The sequence below is a fragment of the Triturus cristatus genome, chromosome 12, assembly GCF_964204655.1.
Source record: "Triturus cristatus chromosome 12, aTriCri1.1, whole genome shotgun sequence".
Taxonomy (NCBI): Eukaryota; Metazoa; Chordata; class Amphibia; order Caudata; family Salamandridae; genus Triturus; species Triturus cristatus.
Window position 1 is genome coordinate 234839226 of NC_140595.1, and position 25320 is coordinate 234864545.

The 25320-nt window shown below is 43.7% G+C and overlaps 1 protein-coding gene across 2 annotated transcripts in view; it reads right to left on the minus strand.

The window, feature by feature from the left end:
• CTCF (CCCTC-binding factor) overlaps nucleotides 1-25320 on the minus strand; it is a 656010-nt gene that overhangs the window by 379685 nt on the left and 251005 nt on the right. The window contains exon 1 of one of the 2 annotated variants that reach the window (XM_085636796.1): nucleotides 20308-20470. The exons of the other annotated variant lie outside the window; for it this stretch is intronic. The gene's annotated coding sequence lies outside the window, so the exon portion shown is untranslated. Of the gene's footprint in view, nucleotides 1-20307; nucleotides 20471-25320 lie in introns of those variants that run through there. 2 annotated transcript variants of the gene reach the window in all.

Below are 25320 nucleotides of genomic sequence, written 5' to 3' on the forward strand. Positions count from 1 at the left end.
GCAACTGTCAAATGCATGATGGAATAAACTACAAGCAGATAATACTGAACATCCACTGCGAGAAATCAGAAAGATATACACACTAAATGTGTACTTGAATGTGCACACAGACACACTCACGCTGCCAATAATCAAAAGAAAAACATCACCGGCTGCAACCACGCATCTTAGCCAACTCCAGACTGGGGAATTCACAGCAGGGGTCAAGAGACTCAGTAAGCCGGATCCATTCAGGTTCAAAACCCCAGTTTCCAAGTCAACAAACCCCAGTTTTATAATCTCAAAGCACTAGAAGTTGTCCGAGAGGAAAGGAAACTTACTGGAGTTGGCCACTCTCCATGCAAGCATTCCAAAGGCAAAGAGTGCTCACATATCCTTCTGCGCTCTCACATGTTCCAGACCTAATCTTAACAAAGCTTGAGAAATTAGAAAACAATCTCTAAAAGTACAGAAAACAATCTTGAATGTGGCTAGACTAAACAACTTGAGTGATCTGGGGCAGTTTGTGTGCGCAAAGCTCAAATTAGACAGAGTCAGAATCCAAGAGGGCATGTCAAAGCCAATAATAAGAACTTCATAATACTTCCCAATGTACAACATAATGCACATTTGAGCACCACTACATAGAACACTGCACTCCAAGACAGAGGTACATTTCACACCTCTCTCTCTCATGCTTTCAAGTGCACATCCCACACATTCGTTCCTGGCAGGGCTGTGGAGACACGAAAGAAATCTTCAAGGAAAAATGCACATGCAGGAAAAATGATGTTGCACATTCAAGAAAACACCTGAAGTCAATAAAAATAATGGTAGTCACAGGTAATAATATGGATCCAATACATGGGAGTACCTCTGGCACTACAGAGATGCGGTTGGCCCATCCTAGGGTGCTCCGTGGCTAGAGGAAGTGGTAGCGAAGAGACACTGTACGCCGGGGAGTAGCTGAGTGTGCAAATGTGGATGACGGCTGGGACGACAAGGCCCTGATCCCCTGGGACAGGCGGGGATCCGGCTGGGCCGCAAACACTGCACAATGGCTAGAGGGAACCCGGGTCCACTAGGAAGCAAGAGGAGATAGGCACAGGCCCACACAGAATACTCGGAGTTTGGACCTGGGGAGGATAGTGAAAATCTCCAACTCATAGGGACATCCCTTTAGGTGGACTTTCCATTGGGAGGATCTGCTTCAACACGTCTGCTCTCCGGCTGAGGCGTGCAAACTGTTACAGATTGACACTCGAACGAAGAGGCGGAGTGATCGAGAGAGCGGGAGACAGCAGTGGAGACGAGTGCCCGCCAGGTGGGGGTGGCGGTGCTAAACAAGACTTGGAGTTCATAGCATCAGAGGAAGGCCCTTCTAGACGAGCTGTCAGAGGACTACAGGACTCAGGGACCTGCCTGAAGATAAGCTGCATGTGGTTGGGGGGCGATGGTTGGGAGAGAAGGATGAAGGAATCCACGTTCCCCAGCTTCACTTTCTCCACTGGACTGAGACTGAATTTTCACCCAAATGCTCACTCTAAGGTTACTTTTTGTTTTTGTTTAGTGAGGTTTTGTTTTTCCAGGTGCTCAACAGGGTTTCATTGATTTTACAGCATCACAAGTGCTACGCAGGGGTGCACTGGGTAGACGGGCGGAAGGGAGACCAAGGGAGCAATGGGGGGAGGGATACATGGGTCTCCGGTTTCATTGCAGGAGGGTTAAGGATCTTGACCCTTAATGTTAAAGGGCTTAACAATTTGGTTAAGAAGAGGGCCATTATATCATACTTGGAACACACGCGGGCCGCCACCTGCCTACTTCAGGTATCCCACCTTCAAACTAGAGACTGGCATATATTACAATCTAGAGCATTTCCACAGCAGTTCTTCTCCACTTTGCTCTGAAAGGCAGCAGGGGTGGCGGTGCTCTTCTCACGCTCCTTTAGAGGGAAGGAGGAGTCAAAGGTTACCGAGATCAAAGGACGCCTCCTGTGGTTTCGTATTCACATGGGCCAACACTACCTGATCACAGGCTCTATTTACAACCCGAACGAAGGCCAGGCACAACTTTTACACAGAGCAGTAGCAGAAATCATGTTGGCTGAGGATCAGTGGGTGGTTCTTGGGGAAGACCATAGCCTTGTATTTCACAATAGGCTGCTCATCACAGAGACAGGGGAACAGGAGCGATCTCTACAAAAGGAGGTAGTTGATTAAAGGAGCTAGGCCTGAGGGACCTAAGGAGAGAACACCACTTAGATGCACGCGATTACACCTTCTACTCCCATGCACATAAATACCACGCTAGGCTTGATTACTTCCTAGGCTCCTGTTATGTTCTAGATGCAACGGCCTCGATTGAGATAGAACCCTGCGCCCCGTCTGACCACTATATGGTCCTTCTGGAACCGTCCCTCCCTCGGGGCAACCCCCGCCCCAAAGCTGAAGGTTGAGATAGTCTCCTACGGCTTGACCAGAAGTGATCAAGCAAATTAGAGATGCAACAGTGAATTACTTAACGGTTAATGATACATCGGAGGAGAGCGTCGCAACAGTCTGGGACGCAATGAAAGCAGTGCTGCGGGTTGAATTTATATTCATCTCCGCTGCAGATAATAAGAACAGGAAGGAAAAATATGTGCAGCTTAAACAGGTGCGGGAACTCAAACACATCCACCGACATACTGGGGCGCCTAGAATATGACGAAAACTGGAGGGTGCTGGAAAACAGCTAGTGGGGCTGGACCTGGAGCATGCACTTTTGCATCTCAAACACGCCTTTTATGTGGGGGTAATGTGGACGATTATTAGCGAATAAACTGAAAGGGCAGAGACAGGCCACTGTGGTGGAATCTCTGTAAAGGGAGGGCGGTACCTTAGTCGAGAGGGACAAGCAAGCGGCAGAGGGGTTCAGGTCCTTCTACGCTGCTTTCTACACATCACAAGACCTTCCTGACCTAGAAATTAAGAGCTATCTAGTGGAGGCCTCAGTGACACTCCTCACGGAGGAATATGCGGCTAGCTTGGAGACACCAATCAGAGTGGAAGAGGTTATCTCCGCTATATCTCGGGTGAGGATTCGCAAATCGCCTAGGGCAGACAGATACCCTGCTGCTTTTTACAAGACATTCTGCAGGGAACTCACACCTCTGCTAATTATGGTTTTTAATTATATCACAAGCCCAGATTCCCTTTCCCCCCTCTATGGGACAGGCTCTAAAACTGTGATAGCAAAACACGGCAAGGACAAATGCCTATGTGGGTCTTATCGACCTATCTCCCTTATAAAATGTTGACCTGAAACTGCTATCAGGAATATTAGCGTCACGCCTCGCACCCCTTATGCCAGGATTGGTGGAACCGGACCAGGCCGGGTTGATCCCGGCCAGACTATCTACGGACAATACAAAGTAGATTTTGCATCTCATCTGCTAGACAAGGTCACTCGCAACGCGAATCAACGCTCTTGTCCAAAGACCCAGAGAAGGTGTTTGACCGAGTCCACTGGCTCTATATGGCAGCGACGCCAACACGTTTCAGACTACGAGAGGATTAGGGCCTGGGTTTTAAGCAGCTACGGCACTCCATCAGCTCTGGTGATAGTCAATGGTCGGAGTTCAGATCAGATGTTAATTTACCGGGGGACAAGGCAAGGATGCCCTCTGTGCCCCCTCCTCTTAGCTCTTTACATGGAGCCATTCGCACAGAAAGTTAGAGATAACTCGGGGATTTCTGGGGTGCACTTCGGAGGAGACAAACATCTCATCTCCCTCTGCGTAGACGGCGTGAAGGTAGTGTTAGAAGATCGGGGAGGTCGCTTCAAAGTTTCCTGGACAAGGTGAGGCAGTATGGGGCTGTCTCTGGGTTTCATATAAAACCTTGAAAAACTCAAGCACTTGGAATTAGGGTTGCTCCTGAAACCCGAGAGGGCCTCTCCCAAGCACATTCAATTCAATGGGCCCAACAATCTATTTCGTATCTGGGCCTTCAACTCGCCTCGACTGCAGCAGAGGTGGAGACTCTGAATTATAGCGCTTTGCTGGGGAGAGTAAAGGCTGATCTCTCATGCTGGCGGCTTTTATCCGCTATCTTAGATTGGGCGAGTGACAGCCATGAAAATGATGGTCCTGCCCAAAATCCTATACCTATTCCAGACCCTCCCATTACAGCCCCCAAAGGGGATATTAAAACATCTACAAAGGAAAATACAACAGTTTGTGTGGGCTGGTAAACGACCATGGATGAGCAGGGAGCGTAGTTGGCATACGCCACTCAGATGAGGATTAGGGGTTCCATGCCTGATGCATTACTATCAGGCCTCACAACTCAGGTACCTAGTCGAATGGACAAGCCCTGAATCCGAAAAGAGATGGTTGTTTGACAGGGCACTAGCAGGAAAGGCTCTGTGGAAGGTCGACTTCCTCACGCTCACTCACCGTCCAGTGAACTATCTCTGGTCTCCTCACACACACTTCGAGTGTGTGTGACTCGGTGGCGAGCCGAAAGAGGTTTACGACATGACCTTCCCCCCTCGCTCCGGTGGTGGGAACCAGAGACTTTGCCCCAGGCCTCAATGTCACCTTCAACAGAAATTCTTTCCGAGCACACAGAGTATTAAAAGGTCAATAATTATCTCGAGATCACGGGAGTTATTTTAGTCCACTTTTCTATAGACACCAGTTCAGGATCCTTGTTCAATTAAAGTCCTTAGTACAGGCAGAAATTAACGTGATAAATGTAGGTTTAGTCACCAATACAGCTTGACACAGCCGACCCCGCTTAACTTCTGAGATCAGACGAGATCAGTTGCTTTCAGGGTAGTATGGCCTTGGGGAGGGGGGGGGGGGGGGGGGGGGGGCGAGTACTGTTCTACTCCGATACGGCACTGGCTCAGTTTGAGGTGGGGCTGTTGCTCAAGGACCCGGACAAGCAACTGAACACTAAACTCTTGCTAACCAGCTCACATTCCCGCTTAGATCTAGGCGAGGCCAACACATCGCATTAGCTCTTGGAGCCACACACCAATCGATACTAGCTTAATAAGGAAAACAGAGAGTCCCCATGCGCTCAAACTGGCTACACAGAATATGGCACATTTTGGGGATGGAGAGTATCTTCCTGACTTTGATCCAGAGTGGGGACTCGTACCAGGAACTATGGAAGCTGTTACTTAGCCTCCTTTCACAGGAGTTCACTGAACTCACTTGCCCTGGATATCTACGATTGCTCCGGCTAACATTCCCCAGGAGTGAACTCATGACCATTTAGGTTTGGGTGAGAGTTAGCCTATATGGAACTCTTTGCAATACACTTAGCACATCTTTGAGAACCGGAAAGGGGGGTGGGGGTTGTTTATTGAAATAATGTCCTTGGGGTTGGTAGCAGATGCGACGCTATACAAGAAATGTGGTGCTTGTTATGTTATACTTCTAGTGTTCAACCATATAAACAGATTTATACATATAATAAATACATATTTCTATAATTACACTGTGCGGTTCTCTTTCACTTAACCTACACCATAAGATCAAGTGCTGGTAAAACAAGCTGCTTTACACTCCTTCTGAACTAAGCCTGAAGGCTGCTCTCCTCAGCTACCACTTGGAGAGCTTCCTGAGGTTGTCCAAGACAACTAAAATCACCATAAGGGTCGTCTGGATTACAGCAGAGTACTACACTTACATAAGTGTGCACCATATACTAAGCCAGCCTCCTACAGTGGACATTAGAACTATTATGAACAAATATTGGCACCTCATTAAGAATGATCCCATCCATAGGGAGGTAGCCCCACCCCACGGAGGCCAGGAATCACTTTTAGGAGAGCACGGTCAAGGAGACATCTAGTGGTTAGTAGCCCCGAAAGCAGAAAAGAGGTGAAAAACACATGGTTGGCAGTGAGAAAGGGTTTCCAAAAGCGTGTAAAGAGCAAAGTGTGTAGGTACGGAAAGAATACAACACAGTAAACCTCTCCCCTCACATCACACATCAAGCACATTAAGGTACAGTACAACTATAAGACAGAACAAGCTGTGTACATGTTAAGATGCCACTGCAGGTTGATGTACATTGGTAGTACAATAATACAAGTTCATAAAAGAATCCTTCAGCATTTAAGAGCGATCATAAATCGTGATCAAGCCTACCCTGTAGCCAGGCATTTTGAAGTGCACAAAGGGAATGCTGAGGGGCTCTCATACTGTGTGATTTATGTGATTCCTAAGAGTATACGAGGAGGGAACAGGGTGAAAAAGCCAAGATAACTGGAGTCAAGGTATACTGTAGAACTTAACACCAAAACCACAGGAGGCCTCAACATTGAAGAGGACCTCTATACACACCTTTAGAAGTTTGAGCACTTCAGGGTGGGTATTGAGGCCTTTAAGAACATCTAGAAATTCATAGCAGGCAATGCCCACAGGTAGGTGACAAATAATATAGGCTCCCGACAAAAATATAAGTATGAAATTGGACAAAGGTAAAGGAAGGATTTTAATTGTAGTAGAATTAGGAACTAGGGTGATAGATTTTGGGCGAAGGCAATTGCACTTTATGTCTGTTGTAAAACAGTATGTGGCAGCCTGTGAGAGGGTGTAAAATTAATGTTCAGCAGGAACAAGTTAAGCATTAAACACAATATCTCTCTGCAAAGGAGCAATTAACTCTCTAGGGCAGAGATTTATTATTTTTGTATGGATACTGTAGAATGCATATGCTATTTATAAAAATATGTTTTATAACCAGATAGGTTTTATCCATGCATAGATACAGGTTTAACTATTTAAAAAGTTAACAAAATATTTGGTGATTAGAATTTTGAGTAATATTTATTGGTTAATGCATGGTATTAATACCATATATTCTACATGCCGTTAGTCATTCTAATAAGCTAGAGAAGCATAGTTTAGCTGCTATGTGAAAAGAACGTATACCATGTAACTAGGTCACTATAGCCACACACAAAGCTGCTGCAGTCTGTTTTGAAGTATGTTTAGTGTGTTTTGAAGTAAGACTACTACGTTTATTGTCACATGGTATAGTGGATGCCTTAAAATTAAAAAAGAATGGAGTCTCGTCATCATTAAAAAAGATTAGCAAAATCCGAAACGAGTTTGATCTGTGAAGAAAAAAAAAAAATCAAATAGATGAGATGCCACCTGAGTGTGTCTTCATCTGTCCTTGGAGGCTTTCAAGGAGGAAGGAAAGCGAATATATATATTTTTTTTTTCACTGAAAAAACCATAGGTTTCACACACGTTATAGTTAGGAATTCGCATTTAAAAAACCTTGCAAATTCACTTAAAAAACCATAGGTTTCACACATGTTATAGTTAGCTGGACATTTCACTCGTGAAAAACCATTGAAATTCCCCCGTTATAGTTAGTGCAGGCAACTATAAGTCACGCGACCGCAATCCTCTGCTGAGGACGTCAGATATTACATCACTGTATTTAGACACTTCTTCCATTAATTTTTAGCTATACATACATTACAAATATTTTTTTTCAGAAAGACACATATGTCATCAGTGATGTAATATCTGACATCATCAGCAGAGGATTGCGGTCGCGTGACTTATAGTTGCCTGCACTAACTATAACGGGGGAATTTCAATGGTTTTTCACGAGTGAAATGTCCAGCTAACTATAACATGTGTGAAACCTATGGCTTTTTAAGTGAATTTGCAAGGTTTTTGAAATGCCAATTCCTAACTATAACGTGTGTGAAACCTATGGTTTTTTCAGTGAATTTGTACGGTTTTTTAAATGCTAAGTTATGTATTTTTTTTTTTTTTTTAAGTTTTTTCACCGTGCGCGTACCGTACACGCACGGTCGCGCGCTGTGGGCGCGTGGTGTGGTTTGCGCACCAAGCGCCCACGATGCGTTGTTCGTGCCGTGCGCGTACGGTGCGCGCACCCGCGATTTTTCGCAAAAATAAATATTTCTTTTTTTACCCTTGGGGGTCCTTCAGTGACCCCCTGACAAAGGCTAGGGGGTCAGGACCTGTCCATCCTGCCCCCTTCTCACGTTTTCCCCCTTTGTTTTTCACTGCCTCAGACTGCAAGAGACAAAATGGCGGCCGACACTTCCTGGTTTCGACCGATTCGAATGTTTACTGACATCTAACAACCAATCAGAATTGCGCTCACGCACATCACCGTGCGCGTACGGTATGCTTACCGTACACGCACGGTGCGCGCCTATAGATATATATATGCTTTTAACTGCAATTTTCTCAGGAACTAATGAACAGATTTACACCAGACCTGCAAAAGGCACATCCCTGAACTGAGGACTACCTCTCTGCCAAATTTCAAGTAATTCTGTTCAGCCGTTCGGGCTGTAGCTTGGACTAAAGGTCCTATGGAAAAATGCATGGGGAAAACGCGTTTTGGGACCCCCCCTTTTTTTCAGCCCCCGCTTGACGAATCCCCACGAGACTTTCAGGGAAGGAGTGGAGCGCCCCACCTATTTTGAAAATTTCGCGAGGATTCGTCAATCGGCGCCAAAGTTATTCCAAATAGAAGGTTGCGGATTTCCTATGGAAACACGGTCCTAACTATAACTATCTACTGGCGACCGCCAGTAGAATATATATATATATATATATATATATATATATATATATATATATATATATATATATATATATATATATATATATATATATATATATATATACATATACACACACATATATACATAGACAATATATATGTACATATATATACACATACACACATATATACATACACATATATATACATACACACATATACACACATATATACATACACACATATATATATATATATACATATACACACACATTATCTACTGGCGGTCGCCAGTAGATAGTTATAGTTAGGACCGAGTTCCCATAGGAAATCTGAAAATTCTATTTTGAATAACTTTGGTGCCGGTTGACTTCTCTTCGTGAAATTTTCAAAACTAATGGGGCGCTCCGCTCAGCTCCTACCCTGAAAGTCTCGGGGTGATTCGTCAAGCGGGGGCTGAGAAAAAAGGGGGGTCCCAAAACGCGTTTTCCCCATGCTTTTTCCCATAGGACCTTTAGTCGAAGGTACAGCCCGAACGGCTGAACAGAATTACTTGAAATTTGGCAAAGAGGTAGTCCTCAGGTCAGGCATGTGCCTTTTGCTTAAATGGTGTCAATCTTTTCAATAGTTCCTGAGAAAATCAAAAGTAAAATCACATATATATCTGGGCGGAGCCTAACCACACATCTCATCGTGAGATCTGATTGGCTGTCAGCACTTCATCCAAGAAGTGTGGGCAGCCATCTTGGGACCAATATACATGATAGCACCTCATTAAAAAGCATTGCAGTTAATAGAAGGTTTTAAGACTTGTTGCATTATAAATCATTTGTTGATGGTACCATACTCATTTTAGGAATTGTGGTGTGTTCTAAGGTGATTTTACCATGTGAAAAAGCCTTCTGCTGCGATATCATGAATCATGCTTGAGAGAAAACTATTTTCTCATGCTTTTCCCACAGAGGTTTGGAAGGTGATCTATAAGCTAAACTGAGAGCATATTTTCTGTAAATTCACATTATCTTTCTCAGTCTTGTGAGAATGAAGTCTGACATTCTCAGTAAAACATGTACATCCAACAAGGGCAGAGACTGTCAGTTGATTCCTTTGTGTTCTACTGCAGCGTCCCAGAGTGTTCTAAAGAACAACTAGAGCGCTAACAGTCCTACTTATGACAAACGTACGGCGCACCTGAAGCCATCTTGGTTGGAATAAAGTGGTAACTCGTAAAACATTTAATTTAAAAAGGAACAAAATGAGGGGGTTCATTTTGCCATAGAAAGTGTGATTAGTGCTGCAGAAAGAAAAATTAGGGCACATTTTGAGTGACTTCTCAAATCCTCTTCCATTTCATTAAAAGATTCAGACATGCAGACTGAAACATGCACTTTCAATACCAGCAACAGACTTCCCTGGTGAGCAGTGGCCTTACTACAGTGGTCCAATGAGCAACTAGAGTGCTAACATTCTGAATTTATGGCAAATGTGGGACACATCTGAATGCCTTCTTGATGGAACCAAAGTAAAACATTGAAAGTATTTCCTACTGAGGAGACTGTAGTAAATGAGGAAATTAGGAAACATCATAACAAATAAGTCTCCCAAAATGGCCACCAGAGACAAAACAGCCCAAATATCACCCAGATGTAGTCCACGTATAGCCCAATGACAGAATATCCCAGAGTGTTCTAACGAACAACTAGAGCGCTAACAGTCTTACTTATGACAAAAGTATGGCACACCTGAAGCCATCTTGATTGAAATAAAGTGGTAACATTTAAAACATTTAATTTACAAAGGAACAAAATGAGGGGGTTCATTTGGCCATAGAAATTATGATTAGTGCTTCAGAAAGAAAAATTAGGGCACATTTTGACTTCTCAAATCCTCTTCTATTTCATTAAAAAATTCTGACATGCAGACTGAAACATGCACTTTGAATACCAGCAGCAGACTTCCCTGGTGAACAGTAGCTTTACTACAGTGATCTAATGAGCAACTAGAGTGCTAACATTCAGAATTTATGGCAAATGTGTGACACATCTGAATGCCTTCTTGATGGAACCAAAGTAAAAAAACTGAAAGTATTTCCTACTGAGGATTCTGCAGGAAATTAGGAAACTTCATAACAAATAAATCTCCCAAGATGGCCACCAGAGACAAAAGAGCCCAAATATCACCCAGATGTAGCCCAATGACAGAATGTCCCAGAGTGTTCTAACGAACAACTAGAGCGCTAACACTCTTACTTATGACAAAAGTATGGTACACCTGAAGCCATCTTGATTGGAATAAACTGGTAACACTTAAAACATTTAATTTAAAAAGGAACACAATGAGGGGGGTTCATTTTGCCATAGAAATGATTAGTGCTGATGAAAGAAAAATTAGGGCACATTTTGAGTGACTTCTCAAATCCTCTTCTATTTCATTAAAAAATTCTGATATGCAGACTGAAACAAGCACTTTTAATACCAGCAGCAGACTTGCGTGGTGAGCAATAGCTTTACTACAGTGATCTAATGAGCAACTAGAGTGCTAACATTCAGAATTTATGGCAAATGTGTAACATATCTGAATACCTTCTTGATGGAATCAAAGTAAAAAACTGAAAGCATTTCCTACTGAGGAGACTGCAGTAAATGAGGAAATTAGGAAACTTCATAACAAATAAATCTCCCTAGATGGCCACCAGAGACAAAAGAGCCCAAATGCAGCACAAATATCACCCAGATGTAGCCCAATGACAGAAGTGTGCAAAACACTTATGTTTTGTGTATTTGCAGTTTTATATAGTGCAGACTTGTCAGGTATTGGATTGCTTTACATGAGCATTGGTTACATCACACATGATCAAATTCATTTTGGTTATAGACATGGGAAGATTAAGTGATTTGACCAGAATCACAGAATGTTGAGCTGAAGCAGAAACTCCAACCTGGTTCCCCAGTTGCAAAGTCTGCAGCTCTGGAAGTAACACCACATCCTCTACCCTAGGTGCAACATTTAATCAAGTGGTCAACTGGATAAAAAAACATAAAGACTACAAATAATTTAAAAGTTCTTTGTCGCTATTTGAATCACAAAACTAAATCCGAAAATGTCCTCTGGGGGAAAAAAAGAATCCCGTGCTATTTCAGCTATCATTTAGCATACATTCACCACTTGCTACTCGGTCACTCATACGCGTATCTGTATTGGCACACAAATTCCTCACGTAATGAAAAAAAAAATTGTTCACTTCAATTTATTATATAAATCTTTACACATAGTATTTTATCAGACATCAATAATTAAAAATTAAAAGACCTTTGTTGCTACATTCGGTCACAATAAAAACATATGTAAAAATGCAAAATTAAAAAACACAATATGACATAATCCTATCTATCACTGTCTACCAAGGTACTCTTCAGGGAGAAATACTGAAGAGTACCTTGGTAGACAGTGATAGATAGGATTATGTCATATTGTGTTTTTTAATTTTGCATTTTTACATATGTTTTTATTGTGACCGAATGTAGCAACAAAGGTCTTTTAATTTTTAATTATTGATGTCTGATAAAATACTATGTGTAAAGATTTATATAATAAATTGAAGTGAACAATTTTTTTTTTTCATTACGTGAGGAATTTGTGTGCCAATACAGATACGCGTATGAGTGACCGAGTAGCAAGTGGTGAATGTATGCTAAATGATAGCTGAAATAGCACGGGATTCTTTTTTTCCCCCCAGAGGACATTTTCGGATTTAGTTTTGCGATTCAACTCTAGGCCTTTGTGTTGCCAAGGGTTCCTCTTTATTTATACATCAATATTTGAAAACGCAGAAAATATGTCCTCATTTTAGTTTTTTAGAGCACTAACCATAATTTTGATGCAAATAAGACCCTCTCATATATGTAATTTTTAAAGGAAATACTCTAGGTATTACAGTTTTGATTACATCAAGATGAAGTCAGGCGTTCCACACTTTTGTAATAAATATAGAATGTTAGCAATCTAGTGGTTCATTGGGATACTGTTGAGAGGCAGAGACCAGGGGCACGGACTCTGAAAATTGAAGGCAGGTATGAGAGTGCAGATGCAACAATTTGACTACACTGGGCAGGCAGGAAGGGCAGTGGCAGCACAACAGACTATGGAGGGCAGTGGAAAGGGGGGCAGGGGCAACAAACCAACAATACAGGACTGGCAAGAGAGGATGTGGCAATATAATAGACCATTGTGGGCAGAAGGAAGAGGCAGTGGTAGTACAACCATACATGCCAACAGACCTGTTTTAGCCAGGAAACGTCCAATGTTTTTAAGCTCAAATGGGCTTTATTTGATCTGTCTCCTGTCTACAATCTCCGCTTTTTCAATGTAACTCAAAGGGGAAAATCAATACCCCAGGTTTTTTTTCAAAATCTCCCTCTTACCAAGTTCAAAATATTCGCACGTATGGTACATTGGATCATGGTAGGCAGGAGGAATTGGGGTAGGGACATGGACTCGGAGAACAGAGGTCATGATGGACATGGAGAGGTGCACCAAACTGACCCTACAGGACAGGCATCAGGGTTTGCAGCAGCACAATACACCACACAGCGCATGCGGGACGGGAGTGCAGCACAACAATCCTTAGAAAGCAATAGGGTGGGGCCAGGACCATGCACATGGACAACAGAGAACAGAGGGGAAATAGGCAATGGTAGCTAGCTGACCATAATGGACCGACAGGAGAGAAAGCTGCAGCATAACAGACCATAAAGGGCAGGAGGGACGGTTCATTGGCATTACAATGGAACAGACAAGCCAGGAGGGAGGGAATGGGGGTCTGCACATGGAAACAGAGGGCTGGGGGCAAGGGGGCAGGGCAAGAGCAGCAAGATGACCATGGAGGTCAGGCAGGTTGGGCACTAGAAAAAAGACACACCATGGAGAGCAATAATGAGACTATGATGGCATACACACAGACCATGGAGGGAAGGTGGGAAGGGGTCAGGGGCAGCTAGCTGACCACACAGGGAAGATGGGAGGGCCATGGCAGCACAGAAGACCATGCATGGCAAGCAGGAGGGTTAGTGGCAGCACAATGGCTATGATGGGGAAGAAGGAAGGTGCAGGGGCATGCACAAAGGACCATGGAGGATAGAAGGGAGGGTCAGGACCTGGGCACAGACAAGAGAGTTCAGGGGAAGGGGCCTCACAACAGACCGCGCGGGGCAGGCAAGAGGAGCAGTTGCAGTACAACAGACCAGGGAGGGCAGAAGGGTGTGGCAGTAAAATGGACCATGGAGGACAGGAGGAAGGGGCTAGGGGCATGGCATGTGGACAGGCAGGGTGGAGGTGGCAGGGACAGGTTACAGTCATCTGACAATGCTAGGCAGGTGGGAGGGGAGTGGCAGCTCAACAGAACACTCATAGTAGATAGGAGTGGCAGGTCCATGGAACATGGTGGGCAAAAAGGATGGAGCAGGGGCATGCACAAAAACATCGGAGGGCAGGGGGAAGGAGAATAGGGGCAGCAAGCTAAGCACAGAGGCTAAGCAGGAGGTCAATGATGGGCCATAGAACTGGGCAATGGAGGGCAGGAGGAGTGGACTGGTACATCATGCTAAATGGAGGGCAGTGGCAGCACATCAGACCATGCATGGCAGGAGGGAGGAGGCTAGTCCATGGATTCAGACAACAGAGGATAGGGAGGAGGTGGATGGGGCAGCAAGCTAGCTGTTCAGAGAAGGTGGGTATTAGGACCTTTATTGTTTTTAAAATGTGTGTCTGTGCGAACTACTTAAAATATGAACAAGTATGCAGCATAATCTCACTTTTATTCAGGAAGAAGAGGACGTTTGTGACTGTGACTCCGGGCTCACTTGGCAGAATCACCCCCTGACCCTTTCCCCCCCATCGCAAAATGTAATGCCCGTGAAAAGGGTAGGTCGACGCAGTGTTAGATAGAACATAGTCCTGAGAGCACGATTGAAAATGAAAACTAGATATAGTATATGGTATAAACTATGCACCAAAAAGTGTGATATAAGATGAACCGGGCGTGAAATATAATATGCAATACATTGTGCACAATGACAGATTCATTGGAGAGCGCGAGATAGCACAGGCACTAGCGTGTGCTATGCAATGGGCGCCTTGGAGTGTAATATGCACAGGGCAGTGTTGTGTAACCTAACTAGTCTCTAAAGTTGTAATATAAAATATGTGCTGGGGAGTGTAACGACAAAGATATGGATCCCATATTGTATTATGTATGGCATAGCGCTGTGCGTTATATCATAGGCATCGAGGAAGGCACGTTAGATGGGGCAATATAACCCGTGCGAATGCAAGTGTGGCATGACATATTCACGGGGTGGTGTTACAGTGTACATGGGCTAGAGAGTGTCATAGCATACGCACTAGCTGGTGGAATACAACACAGAGGTGTAAGGCACTCGGCGGGCACTGGTGGGTGTAACACAGCATTGGGCTCAGCCAGGAGCACGCTGTGACTCTCAAGTGAGGTTCATCTCCTTTCCAGAGAGTAAAATAAAAAGTATTACACATCCGGCGGTGGATGTGCGTTTTATTAACCGTGAGGGGGTTTCTTGCATAGATTGGTCGAATTTTTGTCGAATCCCCTTTGAATGGCTTGGTGTGCGTGTATATTAAATGTGCCCGTCAATAGCTACCCATGTTTGTATAAATAAACAACAAGGGTGTCTACTTGGAGAGTACCCACCGGCGGGGGCGCCGGGATTAGGCACGGTAGGGCGTCAGACACGTCGGAGCTTCACTAGCGGTGTAAATACATTCCATGTGGATTCATTCTATGCATAGTCGCCTTTTAATGAATATCACGCAAATCGTCATGGTGATAGGTAAATACGGTTTGTCCAGCATGTCCTAGGTGTTTCTATAAATATATATATTTTTTAAATAATAAAAAACAAAGGCCGGCCCCAGGGTCCCCGAGGCCATAAGTGGCCTGAGGAGGGGGGCAACGCAGCTCCCCTCCTATAGAATAAGAAAAAAAAAAAAAAGGCCATGACCCGGGGGTTGGTGTCCCCGGGGCCGATTATGGCCTTGGGAGGGCCAAATTAATTTTTTTCAACAAAAAAAGATTAGGGTGCAGGCCCTGGGGGATGGGGTCCCCAGGGCCAGTAAATTAGAAAAAGAAGGGGGGGCCACACAGCCCTCCTTCTTAAAAAAATAAAATAAATAAAAGACCGGCATCGCGCCGGAGTCCATGCCCCCTCCTTGCAGCACTCTGCAAACGCGCCCCCTGGCCAGTTATGAGTTGGGGAATTATTCCCCTTCAATACTGAGGGTCCCTGAGGGCCAACTAGCCCAACAGGTATCTCCAGTATGCGCCAGGGAGCTGCGTTGCAGACAGGTGTTCTGAGGCCACGCCCCTTTTTACACCTCTATGCAACGCAGCTCTGTGGCGCTTACTGGAGGTACCTAGTGGGCTAGTTTGACCCTAAGGACCCTTAGGATTCAAGGGGACTTAATCTCTCAACTTGAAACGGCCACAGGGTGCGTTTACACAGTGGTGAAGGGAGGGGACGGGGCCTGAGGTGACGTGTGCAAACACGCCCTATGGCGCGTTTTAAGTTGGGGAAATAATTCCCTTTCAATCCTGAGGGACCCTGGGGGCCAACTAGCCCACCAGGTGCTTCCAGTAAGCGCCACTGCTCTGCGTTGCAGAGATGTGGTGCAGGCCATGCCTCTTTTTACACCTGTCTGCAATGGCGCTTACTGGACGTACCTAGTGGGCTATTTTTCCCCTAGGGATACCTAGTGGGCTATTTTTCCCCTAGGGATCCTCAGGATTCAAGGGGACTTAATCTCCCAACTTAAAAAACGGCCACAGGGCGTGTTTACACAGTGGGGAAGGGAGGGGACGGGGCCTGAGGTGACGTGTGCAAACACGCCCTATGGCGCGTTTTAAGTTGGGGAAATAATTCCCCTTCAATCCTGAGGGCCCCTGGAGGGCTAACTAGCCCACCAGGTGCTTCCAGTAAGCGCCACTGAGCTGCGTTGCAGAGAGGTGGTCCAGGCCGTGCCACTTTTTACACCTCTCTACAACGCAGCTCTGTGGCGCTTACTGGAGGTATCTAGTGGTCTAGTTGGACCCTAGGGACCCTCAGGATTCAAGGGGACTTAATCTCCCAACTTAAAACGGCCACAGGGCGTGTTTATACAGTGGGGAAGTGAGGGGACGTGTGCAAACACGCCCTGTGGCACGTTTTAAGAGGTCGTTTTAACCCCCTGCCCTATTATATACTAGGGGCTTACAGAGGAGGTCATGCTGATCACAGGGGGACCCCAACGCATAGTGTTCCCTAGTGTATGTAGGTGTTTTCACTGTATTCTGAGTGTCTTTTAACATAGCACTGGCTCTAGGACTGGTTAGTCAGACTCAGTTACCACCAGTATCCAACTGAAAAAGTTGAGGGTACAGGATGATTTTGCAACAAGGCTTCTTTCTGCTCTTCTGTTTGTTCTTTCTGCACGTTATCCTTCTTCCTGCACTTTTCTTCGTCTTTGAGTTCTTCTGTTGCTTCTTTCTGCATTCCTTTTTTTTCTTCTTTCTTCACATGTCCTATCTCTGTAGGCATAGTTAGAAATTAGCATTTAAAAAACCTTAGAAATTCACTGAAAAAACCATAGGTTTCAGGGGCGTTATAGTTAGCTGGACTTTTCACTCGTACAAAACCATTGAAATTCCCCCCGTTATAGTTAGTTCAGCTAACTATAACTCGCGCGCCCGCAATGCACTGCTGATGATATCACATCACTCATGACATGTCAGTGACATCACTCATGACATCATTGATGACATCATCCTTGTGATGGAGAGGCAGACCTCCTCTCCCCTTAATATAACCTTTGATACACACATTTGAAAAGAGAAACTAAAATTTTCAAAACAATGGACATACCAATATCAGTTACAACAACCTATTCAGTAATTCTAAGATCCACATACACATCCACTCATTCACCAACAGTCCTATACAGTCACTCATACATGTACTCACTCATCATATGTACTCATACACCTATACATCCTGTTACACAACGCCACTCATCCATAGTTACTCACACACATAGTCACTCATGCTAATAAAGAATCAAACATCCATTTACTTGCATATACAGTTATACACATACCAGCACACTTACTTCTCCAGAAACTTACACATACTTAGTCTTTTCAACAATCACTTATAGAAACACATACTTATTCATACAGGAACTCTTTCAATCTCTCACTCTCACATATACTCACTTATATAAACCAATAGTCACATATACTAGTTTAAAACATATGTAGTTACTCATAAAGACACTATTGAGACAGTCATTCACTCACTAACACACCCATGCACACACTCATCCACCCATACAGTCCTGCACACATGCTGTCTTCAACACATACAAACAGTGAGTCACTCATTCATGCACCTATGCACTACGTAATACCCCCCACCGAACCATACAGACACTCATACTGATACTCAAAAAACCAACTAATAACCTATATAAACACTCATGTAGCTACTTAACAACCCATGCAGCCACTCATACACAGTGAGAGACTTATACAGATATTTACATATTTAAACATTACTCACTAAGCCATGTATTCACTAAGATACACTTAATCAGTCAGTTATACAATCAATTTTTCAAAAACAAATCATCCATTTAGACACTTATATACCCATTTATTATTCCATCGACCTTGAGATATACATATATAAAACATATGTAATTTTCAGAAAAACACACATTCACTGGATGATGTCATCAGTGATGTAATTTGAGATGTCATCAGTGATGTCACTGACCATGTCATGAGTGATGTAATAGGTGACGTCATCAGCAGTGCATTGTGGGCGCGCGAGTTATAGTTAGCTGAACTAACTAGAACGGGGGGAATTTCAATGGTTTTGTACGAGTGAAAAGTCCAGCTAACTATAACGCCCCTGAAACCTATGGTTTTTTCAGTGATATATATATATATACACACACACGCACATACACACATATACATATATATACACACATATACATATACACACACACATACACACACACACCCACACATACATACACTCACACATACATACACACACTATAGATATAATTACTAGTGATAACCATTGTTTACACACACTTAGCACACACAAACTCTACAGGTTGCATTTCATTACAGACCAATTGAAAATCAGTTTGCATTATGTTTATCACAAGTGGAATGCTCAAGTGATATCTACATGATATCATGGAACGTTTGTGACATTTAAGATTTATACGTGCTCAGAACTGTTTGTGTTGTCATCACCTGCATGTGGGCCACATTGATATGCTTAATTCAATACAGCCATACAAACATTTCGTGGCGATTGCCGACATAATCAAACATATTCAACAAAGAGATACATTTGAGGACAGAAACCAAGTCTTATGTTTGCGTACAAGACATAAACGTTAAGACACACACACTATATCTCCCAGTTGAATGTACTAGGCTGTGCCATAAGACAATTCGAGCGTATGAAAGAACATTGCAATCTAATCACATTTAGGGCACTAGGCTGCGCCATGGCTCTAGTTAAATGAGCCGTAAAGACAGTCCACATGTAAATTCAAATATCCCCTTCAACTCAGCAACGAACAGGCGCACTAAATTTTGATGCGAATTAACGGCGCACTGGTACACAAAGACCTGTACAAATTGACGTGTATTTGTATTAAGCCTATAGACGGATAGAAATAGTTAAAATCCGTACACCACCTATCACCTCTGGAACCCACAAGTAGGCACACTGAACTACTTCCATGCGGTACACTAATAAGACACCAATGGTAAACCGAAATAAACAAAACAATTATCAATGAGCATATGTTCGTCTGTCCAAAGAAAGAATGGGGAGGGGGCAGAAAACAACACGAGCAGCTCACACCACATCTCAACTACAACAGTCCCATGGATGGCTTCAAGTTGCGCCAAGAGATGAAAAATGACCGTGGGTTCAGTAGAGAAGAGATGGACGGTGTAAAGAGCCGGATCTGGGTTTCATTTCGCATTCAGGTCCTTCTAACGTGTAACTTGTACTCCAAAAAGGCCAGTATAACTCCCAGAATGCTATAAATACGTTTTTCAATTCCGATATAGGTCAGCACGAGTGAGTGAACTGTAATTTTAAGTTGGAGTACACTGCACCCCTCGAAGTCCACATATTCTTAAATACTTCTACCGTTACATTTTTTAAACATAAAATAACACCCATCACCAGACCCCCTCAAAAGTGTGTCACTGGACGTAAACTGTTCTCCCTGGACTTGAGGTACCAAACAGGTGATTAACTTTCACCGGGTTAATTCGCTAGCTTCAATGACCACCTCTCGTCTCTCTCTGTCGCCTTGTTTTTTTGCAATACTAAACTGCCTTATTCGCAAGTTTCTATACACTGCGACCATTTTATCTTCTTCGGTATCCCTCTACCCTTCTCCCTCTCATGTCCCTCCTCTCTCGCCGCCTCTGTCTCGAATTCATGGCTCCCCCTGCCTTTCTTCCGCGGCTCCTCCTTCCCCGCCACCCATGTTCCGAATCTGACAGCTCAGCTACGGTGTGCGTAGCCGCCAGGGGTCGGTGTGCTGCAGGCCTTGCCGCTGCCGCTCTGACATCGATAGAGGGAGACAGAGGCTCAACGCGGCCTCCACCATGACACCTAGAGGCGGCCGTTGTTCCTGCAAAACATATTCTCACCTGCCCACTACGAGCTGGACCAGCCAAACCCGAGCCTCGGACGGCGCTGGCGGGTCTCTGGAGAAAACGTTACAAGTACGAATACGACCCGCACACAATAGCCCGTCCACACGGCGGCGGCAGCGACACCCATATAAAACAAAATGGCGGGCGACTTCTCTGCGCATGCGTGGGGCCTGCGAGCGCTGATGGCGGCGGAGACGGGCACATACGGAAAGAGGTCACAGGAGATCGCAGAGCATCTCGGGACTCCAAAGCCTAAGTACACTGAGCGCCAGTTTCGAACTTGTGTGACGTGCAAGCGTCATCGTATCCCCTTGATTTCAGAGCGGAATATGGATGAACGTACTTTGTAATTGCACATTGAGAATCGCATGGACATAAACGAAGCACTGTAACAACGCACGGTTTGATGATGAGGTTAATGGCCATCTTCCAAGGGAACGCTCACTATCCCATGAAGTCAGTCTGACTGGATCTCTCCCGTACTTGAAAAAAATGCCTTTTAGTATGACAGACAGTTGACATGCACAAAGGACCCATATAACACGTTTATTTAGTCTAATTCCCCTTTTCAATTTTGCAGCAGTAATTATTTGTATTCTGCAAAGATTATACTTTATTAAATATTCCATAAAACAGCATTAGAAAAGCATTTAAAACATCAGATCATTATCATTTAATACATTTATCCATAATTATATGAATTTCAAAATACTCGTCCTCCTAAAAAGCTGTATCCGTCCACTAATTTACCTAAGATCACTCTTTTGCAAATTTGCATCATCTTTCAAAAATATATATTTTTCCATTCACTTTAACTGGATCAACTTCCTTGAACATCTGGCCTCGCCCTCTTTCCAGAGCCACCAAGTTGACTGATATGGTTCTGGTTTAGCACTAGCAGTGACAGTATTGTTTTTTAGGTCTCGCCTAGGCAGCGCTACGCTGTCACTAGAGACATGCTGTATTCAGGATATGGGCATAAAGCTCCGCCTACTTTCCGCCCATCTTTTTAATTGGCTCCTGTTCCTGTCCTTTGTAAATGGTGGCTTTTCATTAGGCTTAGTAGTCCCTCCTTAGTACTGCCTTGTCTCTTCCTGTAACCTCACATGAGGACCCACTGTTACATGTGTACTTACGCCCTAGGTTTTAATTACGCAAAAGAAACAATTGATGGACGGAATGCTGGACAATGCAAGCATTTACCCCCAGTCACAAGGATCTGGGTTAAATCCATCATTCTTTTGCCCACCACACCACCCCAGTTTGCACCCAGCCATAAGCAAATCATTCTGGACCCTGTTACTTGTCAGAACAGTCCAACTCGAACTGCCAAGCGAGGTCCTCCCTGGACCAGAAAAAAGCATCCTGGGACCGGTTTCAAGGCATCATCCTTCGTCAGCCAGGGTAGCTTGAATCCAGTGGTGTAGTGAGCACGGGACCCACGTCTGGGCATACCCTTCCCATTTAGGGCGACATATGCGAAAGAAACAATTGATGGACGGAATGCTGTACAATGCAAGCATTCACCCCCAGTCACAAGGATCTAAGTTAAATCCATCATTCTTTTGCTCACCACACCACCCCAGTTTAGACCCAACCATATGAAAATCAGTCTTGACCCTGTTCCTTGTAGGAACAGTCCAGCCCGAACTCTCAAGCCAGGTCCCCCCTGGATGTGGGTCCTGTGCTCTCCATGCCACTGGAGTCAAGCTGCCTTGGCTGATGAGGGGTGAAACCCCGAAACCGGTCCTAGGAAGCTTGTTTCCTGTCCAGGGAGGACCTGGCCTGGCAGATTGGGCTGGACTGTTCCCATTGGGCACAGGGTCAAGACTGATTTGTATTGGAGCAAGGTTTCGCATAAAAAGAAACTTGCTCGTGTGCAATTCTCTCGAATAACCTGTAACACTATAATCCGTGTGTACTAACAATGCACTATATATGCACTATATTTAACATATTGTATCTAGGTGACGCTTTTCTATGTGTTTCACTAATGAATAACCAGAGTGTTCTAAATCGGCTGCTGAAAACGCGGGAACTCTTCTGCGCATGCGTCTACTACATCTACGTAGTATGATGTTTTCTGTCGCTTGGGGGTGAAAACCTTGCAGCTGCACAATAGCTTCTAAAATGGCCGCTTTAAAATAACGCACTAACGCACACGTTAAGCTGAAACTAACCTATGCAAGTTCTACTAAGCTATTAAGTAAATGGGGTTAGAGTAGAAGTAAGTGGTATACAGTGAATTCATTTAAGTTTGCATTCTAACGTGTTTTTCTTTGACTTTATTAATAGTTCACATTTGGGCCTTGGAGGGTGACCACATCTCTGTTTCCTTGTGGCTTCCACGCATGCGCAAACGACTGCTATTCCGAACAAGTGAACTAAATTGACTGGCTGCCAAACCCTAAGCCCAGCAAGGACATGGGAAAGCAACTTTTGACCCTACGAGAGGAAAGAGAAGCAACATTGTAAACAAGACTTATCAATCCACATATGAAATGTTTGTGGGAATAAAGCTTGTGGGTATTAAAATTAAGGGGCGGGGAAACTAGACAATAGTCTAAAGAAAATTATTGCACTTAGTATGGTGTGATGTCCTCACCCCATTGCTTAGCCCAATCAAATGGCGGGTGAACATGGAATTGAAACATTTGGGGGTGGATCATACATTTGAATTGGTATAACAGAGGTAAGTTCTAGTTAGTTAGACACACTTGATGCTGAGATGCTGATGCTATGCTGAGATGCTGCCCGATTTTGCTGCAATCTGACTGAAGAATCCAACACTAGAGAAAATTCGGGGAACAACCGAGGAGGCACATCTAGGAAGGGGTCCGGACAAGCCTGAGCCGGAGAGAGTAGCACCAGAGAGGGGTGTAACGCCAGCGTTACACTAGAAGAGGTCACCTTCCCTGTCTCGAACCTGTCTTGAATCCTTGACACTCTGATGTCGGGTTCCTTACACCATTCTGGGTAAATATATCTGTAGGGGTAAATGCTCCGTACTTGCTCTCTGTCCTTACTCTCCTCAGGTGCTGTCATTGCAAGAACTTATTAATGCAAACTGATTATAAGCTAACTGTACTATTTTTCCTGATGGAGATTTCTGGTATATTCATGTGTATCTTGATTTGACTCACAAAATTATTAATTCAGCTAAAACTTTAAAACTCCTTCTGAGTCTGTGGTTCTTTAATTAAAGTTAAATGCATTATCATATTTTCCTCCCTATTCTAATCTACTACTAGATCTTATCAAATTGTTCATATACTCAGGAGACAGGAATGGTAAGAATACTGGTGGAAAGGTTTCCTAGGGTAAAATAACATTGATGACCAGTGGATATTTACTAGCTGATTAGGTGTTGTGAATGTATATGGACCCAAATGAGTGTTGTGTGTATGAATGTAAAGAGCTGGTAAACTCCGCTGCATCAATTTTACTTGGTAGCAGAGGCATGGTTAGTATAGTTAGTTAGGTGAGGCTTGTATTTGAAATTTTCAATTATTGATGTATGTTTTAACCAAAACCCGTTATGTATTGTTTTTCGTTGTCTGGAATTTCTCGGGAATATTGAATAGCGGGTGGTGAATGGAAGCCACACTGCAGTGAGGTTATTGGTCTGGATCGAGAAAGTGCAGAAAGTTACGCAAGACTGGAAGCACTAAGTTATGAAAAATTTCTTGTATGTTAGTGAGAATAATTGATAGCGAGGAGTTCGCTGGTGAAATTTTGGTATTATATCACCTAGAAAGGGTAATACTGAAGGAGTAGCAGGTTCTCTGATGCTTGTGTGAAGAGTAAGTGCATGAAGAGTAAGCGGAAGGGTTTTACTCGCAGTGAAATAAATCTTACTATTATTTGAATTAGTGGGTCAGACACAATAGCAAATGTTTATACATTGTTAAATAATGAAATTGTGTGAAAAGTTTTGTGAGAAAATAAGTTTTCGCATTACTTTGTAAAGGAGGGGTCAGTTGCGGGTGCTGCACTGACGTCACTGAGAGCCGCGCTGGGATTGGTTGAAACAGCGGGCGTGTAGTTGATGCGAAATTGTATAGGAGGGGTCAGTTGTAAGGAGTGATACTGACGTCACAGAAAAGCCGTGCAGGCATTGGCTGAGCGAGCGAGCAGAGTAAAAGTTGATTGGACCGCAGACTAGAAAACGCGCTGGAATTGGAGAATTATTAGAATTAAAGTAAGCGTTTGATTGGTCATCAAAATAGAAATCCTGAGAATAATAATAGATAGAGGAGATTGCATGTACGATCCAACCTTAACAGGGACTCGACCAGATAGAAGATTTATAGGGTTTGCTTACGAGCAGTACCTTAACAAAAATAAGCACGCAATGTACGGAGAAGAAAGAAAAATGACATTTATGCAAAAGGTTAAGAATTATTTCAAAAAGGACAAACCAATTAAGAGTCGAAAGGGGATTCTCATTCCTCCTCCAAATACGCCTGCATCATACATGATGGTGGATTATCATACCTGTGTATGGTTAGAAAATTGGGTTAGAATACACAAAGGATGATGGTATATAAGCATTTCCTGAGTACGGAAGTTTTAATGGAAGAATATTGTACAATTTAAGAACACGAATGAATGAATTAGAACCCAGACCTAGATTGACTCAATATGAAGCTTTAGAAGAATGGGAAATGGAAGCCTTTGAACGTGACAGAGCACGAAGTAACAGGACTTTAAGCAAATATTGCCCGAAATTTCCCAGAGAGACTAAAGATAGTCAAATGAAACAATGGAGATAGGCCATGGTGGCGGAATGTTTATATCCTGTGTTAACATCAGAAGAGCAGATGGGAGGTAAATGTACAGAGAAGACCAAGCACTTAACCATGATAGATAGCGGAGAAACAGAAGAAGGGTATTTAGAGGATGTATTGATGAAAAGTCCTCCACCTTATAATGATGGATTCAATAGGATGACACCTAGTGCCCCAATAATAGGAACACCTTTGGTTCCACAGATAATACATGACA